Source organism: Meles meles, chromosome 11 (genome assembly GCF_922984935.1).
Source record: "Meles meles chromosome 11, mMelMel3.1 paternal haplotype, whole genome shotgun sequence".
NCBI classification, from domain to species: domain Eukaryota; kingdom Metazoa; phylum Chordata; class Mammalia; order Carnivora; family Mustelidae; genus Meles; species Meles meles.
Window position 1 is genome coordinate 17,546,521 of NC_060076.1, and position 12,645 is coordinate 17,559,165.

General features: G+C 42.5%; 1 protein-coding gene across 3 annotated transcripts in view; it reads left to right on the forward strand.

The window, feature by feature from the left end:
• ASTN2 (astrotactin 2) overlaps nt 1–12,645 on the forward strand; it is an 875,241-nt gene that overhangs the window by 676,213 nt on the left and 186,383 nt on the right. The window lies entirely within an intron of this gene.

Consider the following 12,645-nt stretch of genomic DNA (forward strand, 5'->3'; position numbering starts at 1 on the left):
TTCAAGCCCTGTATTGGGCTTCTTCAAATTAATGCACGTGAGCATGAATGAATGAATGAATGAATGAATGAATAATGATAAGGAAACCTACTTCTCACTGTTGTTAGGACTGGTGCAGACCACTTACTGTATGTAAAGCAAATAGAACATCTGACCTGGAATATATCCCCGTAAAACATAGCTATGATTAATATTAATTTTACTGATTTCCTCAGCAATAAGACGGGGAGTCCCTAGTGGGTCTTAGCCCTTTACTGGTATTTTGTTTTATATTTTCAATGGGTGTGCTCATTTGCATAGCTACAGTGAGGAGGGATGCTAATGGGAGAAGTAACCCACTTTGAATCTGTTCTTCAAAAGCATTGCCTGTCAGTATGTTTAAAGATGATCTTTTAATCTCAGTATTACAATTTCAGTGGAAATACAGAGTTAGAAGTATGACAAGAAGACTGGAGTGTCCTAGGAAGTGACCAGAGAGTTTAAGTTTGTTTTCTGTTGGCTCTCCACACCAAATCCTCCAGCTGACCCCACCCAAGGTCACACCCTCCTTGATGTTCACATCTGGCAACCTCCCACGGGCCCCAGGGTGGTCTGGCATGCCTGGTTGGTTTGTCTACTGTATCAAGGTCATGCCCAAGCAGGATAATCTAGGAGTCTCCATCTGAAGCAGGTTATTGACGTCCCACAGAGACCTCCAATTCCCTGAGCTCTGCCCAGGAATGATTCCTTTTGAGCATTTCATCCTTCACCTATAGCCTAAGAAGCTACTGAAAGGAGGAGAAAGGAACTGAGGAAGAACTAATCTCAGAATACTTCCTTGAGAGGACAAGTTCTGAGCAGAGTTTTTAAGAAAGAGGGAGGATGGGATCCCAGTAGATGAAGGCAGGCCTCCTATTAATGATGCTTCTGTGTTCCATTGGACAGAAAAGAGGCTTTGGAGTCATCCTGAATATGTAGTGGACTTCGGCTGAAGTCTGTCACCTCTCAGAACCTCTGTTTTCTCACTTGTTCAGTTCACTCCAATAAAAATTATAATATTCCTTGTCCAAAGCATTATTATGAGGAGCCAGTGAGATTCATAATGTCTTGTGCTTGACAAAGATGAATAAAAGCTCAGGAAATGTGAATTTCCTTTCTACCCTTTCCCCTTTTCAAGCACTTATCCCACCACATCTTAAAAATAAAACTAGGTTGCTGTGCCTAGGTAGTTCATTCGGTTAAATGTCTGACTCTTGGTTTGGGCTCAGGTGATGATATCAGTGTTGTGAGACTGAACCCCATGTGGGGCTCCACACTGGGCTTGGACTCTGCTTGGGGTTCGTATTCTCTCTCTCTCTCCCTCAATCTCTGCCCCTCCCCCTGCTCCCTGTCTTTCTCTTAGTCTCTTTCTCTCTCTCTAAAAAAATAAAATAAAACATAAAACTAGGTTGTTATGAATACAGTAAGAACTGAAATTTCTTACTGTACACATTTCAAATTCTAAGAACTTTGCATCAGTATCGGTGATACTAGCCTTACTTTGCACATAGTAGGGCAGAGGCTCTGAGAGCTTGTTATACGCAGGGCCTCCGCTAGCCCATAAGTTAGCTTTTGTATAAATTAGGAAGTACTTCTCCTCCACTTGGATTCGATCCTGTGGGCACAGGCACGACTAGTGGGGTGAGGCTGGGTTCAGTCCCCACTCACCCCCTTGCCTCATCACTGTTGTGCAGTACACAGCTTGCATAGCTATACCAGAGTCCCTGGTCTCATAGCAAAATTCCACTTAGATTTGTCTTACGTTCAGACCACATCCTTTCCAATGTTTCCTGGGAGTTTACTTCTTCTTACTTCCTATAGGATCCTGTAGCACTGGTTCTCTTTTCTCTCTGTCTTATCTCCAGTCTCTCCCTTCTCCTCCTCTTCTGGGTTTTTGTTCCTAGCAGATACACTGAATCAGATCTCTGTACTTGGGTGCCACTAGGATGGGAACAAATCATTGTTCGTAATTGCACCCTTTCAGCAACACCCCCCCCTCCCCGCCCCCAGTGCCTGGCTCCAAACCTGGCACTGAATAGACCTTCTTAGCAAAGGCTTGTTCATAACCCTCATAGTCATTATGCTAGGCTTCCTTGTATGGAAGCCAAACCTTTACCTGTCTTACCCGCTGTCCTCAGAGCCTAGAAAGTTACTTAGCACACAGTAATCATTCTTTGGCATAGAAGAACAAATTTTTTTTCCCCCCAAGAGCAGTCATCTTAAGCAGGCACTAGAGGGCAGCAGGAGCTCACACATGGCCTTTTTTCTATCTTTCTTCTTTTTTTTTTTCTTCCAGTTTCCCATTACTGGCAGCAACCACCTTATCTCACTAGAGACAGGAATAAATGATAAGCTTGGGTGCAAACTAGTCCCTTAACATCAAGAAGCTAAAAGTCTTGGAGGGGGAGGGCGTGCCTGGTTATGCTTAGTCTGTGGGAAAGCCCACTTCTGGGTCCCCTGTGCTGTCTGGGATTCTTCACTCTGCCCCTTACTTTCTTTAGGACAAATACAACAGACCCATGCCTGTATGTTAGTACTTAAAAAAAAAAAAATCATCCAAAGAATTCTAATTTGCGAATAAATGACATCAGTCACTACTATGGGGTCCTGGGCAGTATCCAGGGGTCCCTCTCCCTGCCGTGTAGAGAGTATGACTTTCTCAATATTTAACTGCTTCCCCAGAAATTTAACGGCTTTCACTTGAAATAGGTAAGGTTATATTGTCACTTGTAAGGTTATACTATGTCAGTTTGAGCCTCACTCTCCTCATCTGTAAAAGGGGGCTATGATCCCTACTTTGTAGCATGACAGTAAGAACCGTATGAGATCAGAGGTGTAAACCAGCTAGGGCTGCGTCTTTTACTGCCACTCAGAGCAATTCAGTGAGGAATTAGTGTCCCTGTTCTACAAATGAGGAAACCAAGGTTGGAGAGGTAGCGGCTTCCCCAGAAGGATCCTAAATCAGGTAGGCTTAACTCAGTAGCTCTGGACTTAAGTGTGCAGTTCTACTTTTGTCTACTGAATTGTCTACCTTGGTCTGCTGTGTTCCACTAGTTCGGAAGTGGGTAGTTTGAAGAGAAATTCCTGACAGTGTGGTTAAATCACCAGCAGGTAACCAGGGAACATTTACAGATCCAGACTTGCATAAGAATTGAATAATGCTGAGGTGAAAACCAAGGGCTAGAACAGATAATTCCTTTTAATTTACATCAGTTAGCTAACGTATAGCTCACCATTAGTTTCAGATACAGTGTTCAATAAATTATCAGTTGCATATAATACCCAGTGTTCATCACATCATGTGCCCCCTTTAATGCTCATCACCCAATTACGCCATCCCCCCCAACCACCTCCTCTTCTACAACCCTGTTTGTTTCCTAGAGTTAAGAGTCTCTCATGGTTTTTCTCCCCCTCTGATGACTTCCCATTCTGTTTTCCCTCACTTCCCATAGAGTCCTCTGCCCTGTTTCTTATATTCCACATATGAATGAAATCATATGATAATTGTTGTTCTCTTATTAACCTATTTTGCTCAGCATAATACCCTCCAGTTGCATCCACATTGAGTAAATGGTAAGTATCCATTCTTTCTGATGTCTGAGCAGTATTCATATATATATATATATTCCTCATTTGTAAAACAGGGACACTAATTACTCATTGAACTGTTCTGAGTGGCAGATAAAAGATGCAGCCCTAAAAGATATGAACAGACACTTCTCCAATGAAGACATACAAATGGCTATCAGACACATGAAAAAATGCTCATCATCACTAGCCATCAGGGAGATTCAAATTAAAACCACATTGAGATATCACCTGACACCAGTTAGAATGGCCAAAATTAGCAAGACAGGAAACAATGTGTGTTGGAGAGGATGTGGGGAAAGGGGAACCCTCTTACACTGTTGGTGGGAATGCAAGTTGGTGCAGCCACTTTGGAGAACAGTGTGGAGATTCCTCAAGAAATTAAAAATAGAGCTTCCCTATGACCCTGCAATTGCACTACTGGGTATTTACCCCAAAGATACAGATGTAGTGAAAAGAAGAGCCATCTGTACCCCAATGTTTATAGCAGCAATGGCCACGGTCACCAAACTGTGGAAAGAACCAAGATGCCCTTCAACGGACGAATGGATAAGGAAGATGTGGTCCATATACACGATGGAGTATTATGCCTCTATCAGAAAGGATGAATACCCAACTTTTGTAGCAACATGGATGGCACTGGAAGAGATTATGCTGAGTGAAATAAGTCAAGCAGAGAGAGTCAAGTATCATATGGTTTCACTTATTTGTGGAGCATAACAAATAACATGGAGGACATGGGGAGATGGAGAGGAGAAGGGAGTTGAGGGAAATTGGAAGGGGAGATGAACCATGAGAGACTATGGACTCTGAAAAACAATCTGAGGGTTTTGAAGGGGTGGGGGGGGTGGGAGGTTGGGGAACCAGGTGGTGAGTAATAGGGAGGGCACGTATTGCATGGAGCACTGGGTGTGATGCAAAAACAATGAATACTGTTACTCTGAAAAGAAAAAAAAAAGATGCAGCCCTGGCTGGTTTATACCTATGATCTCATGTGATTCTTGCTAATATATTTGCTATATGATATATATATATATATATATATATATAGTATAAATAAATAAAAAATATATAAATAAAATATATAATATATATATTTGCCATATATATATATATATATATATATATATATATATATAAAACATCTTTTTTATCCAGTCATCTGTTGATGGACATCTGAGCTCTTTCCATAGTTTGGCTAATGTGGACATTGGTGCTATGAATATTAGGTGCAGGTGCCCCTTTGGATCACTTCATTTGTATCTTTGGGGTAAATACCCAATAGTGCAATTGCAGGGTCATAGGGAACCTCTATTTTTAATGTCTTGAGGAACCTCCATACTGTTTTCCAGAGTGGCTGCACCAGCTTGCATTCCCCCCAACAGTGTAGGAGCATCCTCTTTCTCCGTATCCTCGCCATCCTTGCCTCCCATCCTTGTTGTTTCTTGCCTTGTTAATTTTAGCCATTCTGATTGGTGCTTATGATTTTGATTTGTATTTCCCTGATGCCAAGTGAAGTGGAGTATTTTTTCACATGTCTTTTGGCCATTTGTGTGTCTTCTTTGGAGAAATGTCTGCTCATGTCTTCTGCCCATTTCTTGACTGGATTTTTTGTCTTTTGGATTGTTGAGTTTGGTAAGTTCTTTATAGTTCTTGGATACTAGCCCTTTATCTGATTTGTCATTTATGAATATCTTCTCCCATTCCATAGGTTGCCTTTTAGTTTTGTTGACTGTTTCCTTGGCTGTGCAGAAGCTTTTTATCTTGATGAAGTCCCAATAGTTCATTTTTACTTTTTTTTTTTTTTTTTTGCCTTGCCTTTGGAGACTTGTCTAGTAAGAAGTTGCTGTGGCCAGGGTCGAAGAGGTTGTTGCGTGTGTTCTTCTCTAGGATTTTGATGGATTCCTGTCTCACATTGAGGTCTTTCATCCATTTTGAGTTTAATCTTTGTGTGTGATATAAGAAACGGGTCTGGTTTCATTCTTTCTTATCTGGCTGTCCAATTTTCCCGGCACCCTTTATTGAAGAGACTTTCCATTGGCTATTCTTTCCTACTCTGTTAAAGATTAGTTGGCCATAGAGTAGTACAAATGATTCTTTTTTTTAAAAGATTTTATTTATTTATTTGACAGACAGATCACAAGTAGGCAGAGAAGCAGGCAGAGAGAGAGGAGGAAGCAGTCTCCCCACTGAGCAGAGAGCCTGATGCGGGGCTCGATCCTAGGACCCTGGATCGTGAACTGAGCTGAAGGCAGAGGCTTAACCCACTGAGCCACCCAGGCGCCCCAGAACAAATGATGCTCTGGGCACCCTAGAATTTGTAAATTCCTCATTGGTTCTGTTTCTCATTGATCCTCCAAATATCCCAAGATTTAGATACAAACATTATGAACATTTTTCAGATGAGAAGAAGTTAAGTGACTTGTCCAAGGTCACCCACCTGGCAATGGAAAAGGTGAAATTCAAACCCAGGCAAGTCACTGTACTAGAGTCGCACTTCTGCAGTCAGGCTTACTAACTCGTATACTTGGGAAGGAAGCTGTGAATTAGGTTAGATCAGGAGATCAGTTTTCCTAGGATTTAGAAGTTTTGTAGACCTGTCTTCTTCTTCTTATTATTTTTTTAAGATTTTATTTTTTTATTTGACAGACAGAGACATCATAAATAGGCAGAGAGGCAGGCTGAGAGGGAGGGGGAAGCAGGCTCCCTGCTGAGCAGAGGAGCCCCATGCTGGGCTCAATCCCAGGACTCTGAGATCATGACATGAGCGGAAGGCAGAGGCTTTAACCCACTGAGCCACCCCGGTGCCCCGACCTGTCTTCTTTTTAGAGTCTCCACTGTTGCCCTCCTTTCCGTGCCTTAAATATGCCTGCACATGTGTGCACCTGCACACACACACACACACACACACACACATTTATCCGTACTGAGACACATAAACCTTATCAGAAGCCACTTGAGACTGTCCCACATTTTCCGGCATCAGGAGTTCATCGACCTAGTCAGGGGATTAATCTTAGCATGACCGGCAGGTAGGGGGCGGGCTTGAGCACCTCAGATAGAGTGTCCAAATAACATGAAGTGTCTAACTCCGAGTCTGGGTCTGATGCTTAGGAGGAGAAATGTAGTTTCTGGGTGGGAAGCTGCCTAGACTTAACAGAGCTGTCCCATAATGGAACGGGAGGTCTGAAAACATAGTAAGTTTTACATCATTAGAAGTTTCCGAAAAGAAGTTAGAGGATGATTTGGTGGTGAATGGAACATTAGGTGGGATTTCTGAGTAGGTGACCTTTAAAATGCCTTTTACCCCTGAGATGCTTTAGCCCATGGAAAGGGGTGGGGGAGCCTGGAGGTGGTGTCTGGGAGTGGCGGGAACAGAGAAAGGCCAAGTGTTCGCCACAGAGACAACTCATTTTGCAAGAGTGAGAATTAGTGCTACAAGCTATCATTTCTACATCAGTGAAGTAAGGTTAAGACCATCTACCTTTGAGGCTATGGTGATAAACTGAGAGAGTGAGTTTGAAGTCTCATAAGTGTTACAGGAATGGAAAGGATTCAAGGGAAAGAGGCTCATGTCCATCTATTCCTTAATTCAGATATTTACCTGTAAACCATCTACTCTACATCAGAGAGTGAACTCTGTGCTGGGATGCACATGATCGCTAGAACAGGCCATCGTCTTCACTTTAATGGAGCTTACAGCTTCATTGGGAAGAGAGATGCTGATTGAACTAGCCCATTAAAATAAAAATGAGAGGAGCACACACAGCAAATTCTCCGAAAAGCAATCTTGAGGCTCCTTCTTACAGAACGGGATTAGAAGGTAGCATGCCCTACGTGTCTCACCTGGGGCGCTGGAAACCCTAAACAGGAACTCACTGCCTGCCTCAGACAAATCTCTCCTAAATCCCTCCTGCCTATTCTCTGACCTTGTTTTATTTCCTTGTTCTGGCTGAGGTTTCAGGAATTATGAAACCAGTTAGGATTCATCTCCTTTGTAAGTTCTGCATATTGGGGCTCAGTTTGGGGATTTCATTTCTATTCCATCTTGGTGTCTCAGTGGAAATTTCAATTGTAACATCCTGTTACAACAGCGGGGCTAAGAATTATAACCACCACAGCAGCAACAACAGCAACAACCAATGGGGATCGAGTGCCTAACCTTTGCCAGGCACCTTATCTGATTCTCACAAGAACTCATTCAGTTGGGTTGGTGCCGTGAGTTACGAAGGGTGCACTGACGAGGCAGGACCTTGACTGTTAGGCTGGGAAGTTTGGATTGGACCCTGCACAAGGGCAGACCTCGCTGATGGCCTCTCAGCTGGCTACTTTCCCTTTGTAAGGATATCTGTGCGGGTCCTTGAGTCAGGCCTCAGAGCAGTTGCTTTCCTCCAACAGGAGACAGTAAGTCCACCTAAGAAATGATCCCATTTCAGCAATTCCTGGGAGGCCATGGCTGTAATAAAGGCCATTCTTTATGATATAAAAGTCTCACCCTCTTTCCCCCACCCTTAACGTTTCTAATTTGAGCCCCTCTGGTCCCTGTGGAGCCTTTAAATGCTTCAAGTGCAAGCCTATTGCCAAGGCAAGCCTGTCTGACTTGGGAGGCAGCGCCCTGCGCTGTTGCCGAATATTGAACAAACATTCGCACAGCTTTGGCTCTCCCAGGAGCCCTTAGTCTGCTGCCTTTGTTTTGTTTTCTGGATGAGGGCAAGCAGTGCCATCACCTCCTGCCGGAAAGCCCTGGCTGCCCTCCCAACAAGGAGTTGTCACTTCAACTGAGGCTGCCTTTTTTTTTTTTTTTTTTTTTTTTTTTGGTGGCAACAAAATAATACCCAGCAGGAATTTGGGAGGAGAAAAAAGAGAGTTCAGTTGGCAGGTTCTCAAATGAATGGGTTGTAGTGTCATTGGAACTGAATTGGGCTTAAAACCAGACATGATCCTATTTTGGAAGCATTGTTCAGAGGGATGGGGAATGTGAACAGAGGATAAGTCTCTTCAAAAATGCTCTTTATCCTTGCCTGTTAAAGACAGCCTGTTTTAACTGAACTCTGCCATCCCCTCAATGGCAAGGGCCTATGTGAAAACCCAGAGGAGACCAGAACAACTGGCAAATTGATCAGCTATTCATCTGTAAACCTTCCCATTGAGAAAGCTAATTTTACTTTGGGAAGAGGTTGTCACTTGATTACAAGCCATCAATTAATTGTCAGTCTTGAAATTCACAAAGCTTGGCTCTTAGACTTATCAGTGCTCTGGTAAGATAGCTTGGTGATCAGGGTCTATAAATATATATATATCCAACAAATATTTGTCAAAACTATTACTGAAAGCTTAACGTGTTCCAGGTTCTATGTACAACGGATATGGAAATCAGCACAACTAATACTGTCTTTGTCCTCTTGGCGTTTACAGTCTGAAGACATTGAGAGATGATGGATAGAACAGTATGCTACAAGATTCTTTAATATGAAGCCGTGTATAGATTGGTGGCATGGGGATGGAGTTCAGGGAAGGCTTTTCTGAAGAACTGGCACTGGAACTAAAGATGACTTTAGGCACAGAGTGAGGTTGGATCAGAAATAATTAACTTTCACAATTGTGATGTCTACAGAGGAATAATTAATGGAATGGTTAATGTCTTCCCTGTTGTAACTCTCATCCAGACCATAATTTAAGCATGATACAATCTTTACAAAAAGGATCATTGTTAGTAAATGCGCTTGGGAGATAGACATAAATCTATTTCTTTGTTTAGGTCTCAGGTTCTTCAACTGTTGAGCAATGGGGTTAGATCAGGTGACTCTCAAGTGTCCTCCTTTTGCAAAACCAGCCCTAAGTTCAGCTAAGAGTTCTAGATTGCTACTTCAAGGCAGTTGGCAGCCTAGACTATGGGCTTTTAACTCACCTATTGAATTGATAGACTGAAAAAAAAGATTTATTGGGAAAAAACAGACCAGCAAAGATCTATAGCTTGTTTTGTTGTTAAATGGCTAGTTATATCTTTAACCCGGTGGCTATGAATGTTTGTTTGATCAAGGGAATTTTTACTCCCAGCACCACATTCCGTTCCCAATTAAATTATATGCATATGGCAAGATGCTGTGAGAGGTAGGCCATCTATGTTTTAAAATATGAGATTAAAATAGTAGTTTAAGTGATAAATTGGTTAACAGAAGAGATTGGGACCACGTGCTGAAAGGAACACTAACTCAACATATGACCTTGGAAAGTCTTTCTTTGGGACACAATTTCCCCTTGTTTAAAATGGGAGGGTGGATGGAATGGGAGAAGATATTTGCAAATGATACTACAGACAAAGGGCTGATATCCAAGATCTATAAAGAACTCCTCAAACTCAATACCCCCAAAACAGATAATCATGTCAAAAAATGGGCAGAAGACATGAACAGACACTTCTCGAATGAAGACATACAAATGGCAAGCAGACAGATGAAAAAATGTTCATCTTCATTAGCTATCAGGGAAATTCAAATCAAAACCACATTAAGATACCACTTTACACCAGTTAGAATGACAAAGATTAACAAGGCAAGAAACAACAAATGTTGGAGAGGATGTGGAGAAAGGGGAACGCTCTTACACTTTTGTTGGGAATGCAAGTTGGTACAGCCACTTTGGAAAACAGTGTGGAGATACCTCAAAAAATTAAAAATAGAGCTTCCCTATGACCCTGAAATTGCAGGGTAAAAAGAAGGGCCATCTGTACCCCAATGTTCATAGCAGCAATGACCACAATTGCCAAACTGTGGAAAGAGCCAAGATGCTCTTCAACAGATGAATGGATAAAGAAGATGTGATCTATATATGCAATGGAATATTACTCAGCCATCAGAAGGGATGAATACCCAACTTTTGCATCAACATGGATGGGACTGGAAGAGATTTTGCTGAGTGAAATAAGTCAAGCAGAGAGAGCCAATTATCATAATGGTTTCACTTACTTGTGGAACATAAAGAATAATATGGAGGACATTAGGAGAAGGAAAGGAAAAGTGAACTGGGGAAATTAGAGAGGGAGATGAACCATGAGAGGCTATGGACTCTGAGAAACAAACTGAGGGTTTTAGAGGCGAGGGGAGTGGAGGGATGGGTGAGCCTGGTGGTGGGTCTTAAGGAGGATATGTATCTCATGGAGTAGTGGGTGTTATACATAAACAACGAATCTTGGAATACTGAAAAAAATTTTTAAAAATGGGAGGGTTGTACCAGAGTAGCATTTCCAAATATATGCTTTTTCAATAGTTTTTGAAAGATGCTTTATGGAGAAAAGATGCCCTGCCCTATTTTTTCTTATTGGAGATTCACAATTTAAGTGTATCAATGGCCCAATTGATTCCAGTGTTTTTACTTTAATCCATTATATTGCCACATTCCTGTGTGACCAAAGATAGATTTTCCTTCTGAGACTCAGTTGCCCCAGCTATAACCTAGGACTGGAGCAGAGGTCCCCAAACTTATTCAGGTGGCAAATATTTTAGGCTTTGTGGGCCATAGCATCTTTGTTGCAACTACCCAATTGTGCCATCGTAGTCATACACAATACATAAATGAATGAAGATGCCTGTATTTCAATGAAAATTTATTTACAAAAAAAGGCAGAGGGCTGGATTTGACTCATGGACCAGTTAATTTACTGACCTCTGGGTCAGAATGTGAGTTAACAACCCCCCCTAAGGTCCTTGCAGCCCTGACCGCCCTCTGAGCTTCTCCCCTCAATGATTATTCTCTCCCAAGTTTGAAGTCACCCTTCTCCAAGACTATCTCTCCAGCCTGCCCTTCCAAAAGTCATCATCATCTTCTTCTTTCAACTTGTCTGTATGTAAGACTGTCTCTGTCTGCCCAGCTGCTGAGATGCCTTCTTCACAGCTTTGTTTTGTTTATCTTAGTAACTACCCTTCTTTAATCCCCCTGAAGAATTGGTTAGTTGGAATTTGCCTTGTCTTCCTCCCTCAGAGCCTTTGATCTGATGCTCATAAGCATTTGCTGACAGCCAGACAGAAAAGGTGGAGCCCAGATCCCAGGCCCGAGGGCCCAGAGAGTAATGAATGAAGGCTGCATTTATTTGTATTTCTAATTGGCAAGCCCATTTCCAGATCAGCTGCATGTCACTGCAAGCTGAGAGCTAGAGCAGGAGGTAACCCTACTTTTTTCTCTCAGGCCTTGGTGCCCAGGACCCCTGTTTCCACTGAGGCAGGAGCATGCCTTAACTTTACCAGCCTCGGACGAAGCTGCCATCTGGGCCAAGTTCTGCCCCTCATTGCAGGGCCCCCCTGTTTTGCCACTCAGATTATGCATTGCACAAGTTTGAGAATACCATTCAAACAGTGTGTGGTGCAAATGGAACTTTCTGGGTTGTACAAATCCCTTTGCTTTTTCAAGCTTTTTTATATAGTCATCCACCCTTCTCTTCTTACGAAGTCTTACACAGAAGGCCAGTCAAGAAAAGAGATACAAGTGGAACTGCTCTCATTGAAGGTGAAATGTGGGTTTCGAGTTCCATCTACCCAGTTTCCATCTTGCCCTCTGCTGAGATGCTGCCTGGGAGCCACAGAATTCCTCAGAACGATTTCAGAACCTCTAGACTAGATCATGAATGTTATTCTAGCTATTCAGATTTCTGTCATCTCCCTCTTTGATTGAGTCACAAGTACTCCCCTAACATGATGCTAAACACTGAAGCAGGGGTTGGGGAGTGGGAAGCAGGAGTGGGAGACATGGTCCCATCTCCAAGAGTGGATCATATGACCGGAGAGGTCAGCAGAAAATGGGATGAGAAAAGAGTTTAACAAGATTAGGTCTTATAAACAGAAATACTTATTCAGAGAAGAAGGGCTCAAGCAAGGAGAAAAGACTTCCTGAAGAGGGTGACAGTGGAATGGAGCACTGATGGGTGGTAAGCATTTGAAGAGGCATAGGAGAAGAATAAGACAGGTGAGCGAAGACAGACGTGGGGAATGCTAGTGGTATGGATCAAGAGAGACAGCACAAAATGGAGGATGGTTAATTATATCTCAG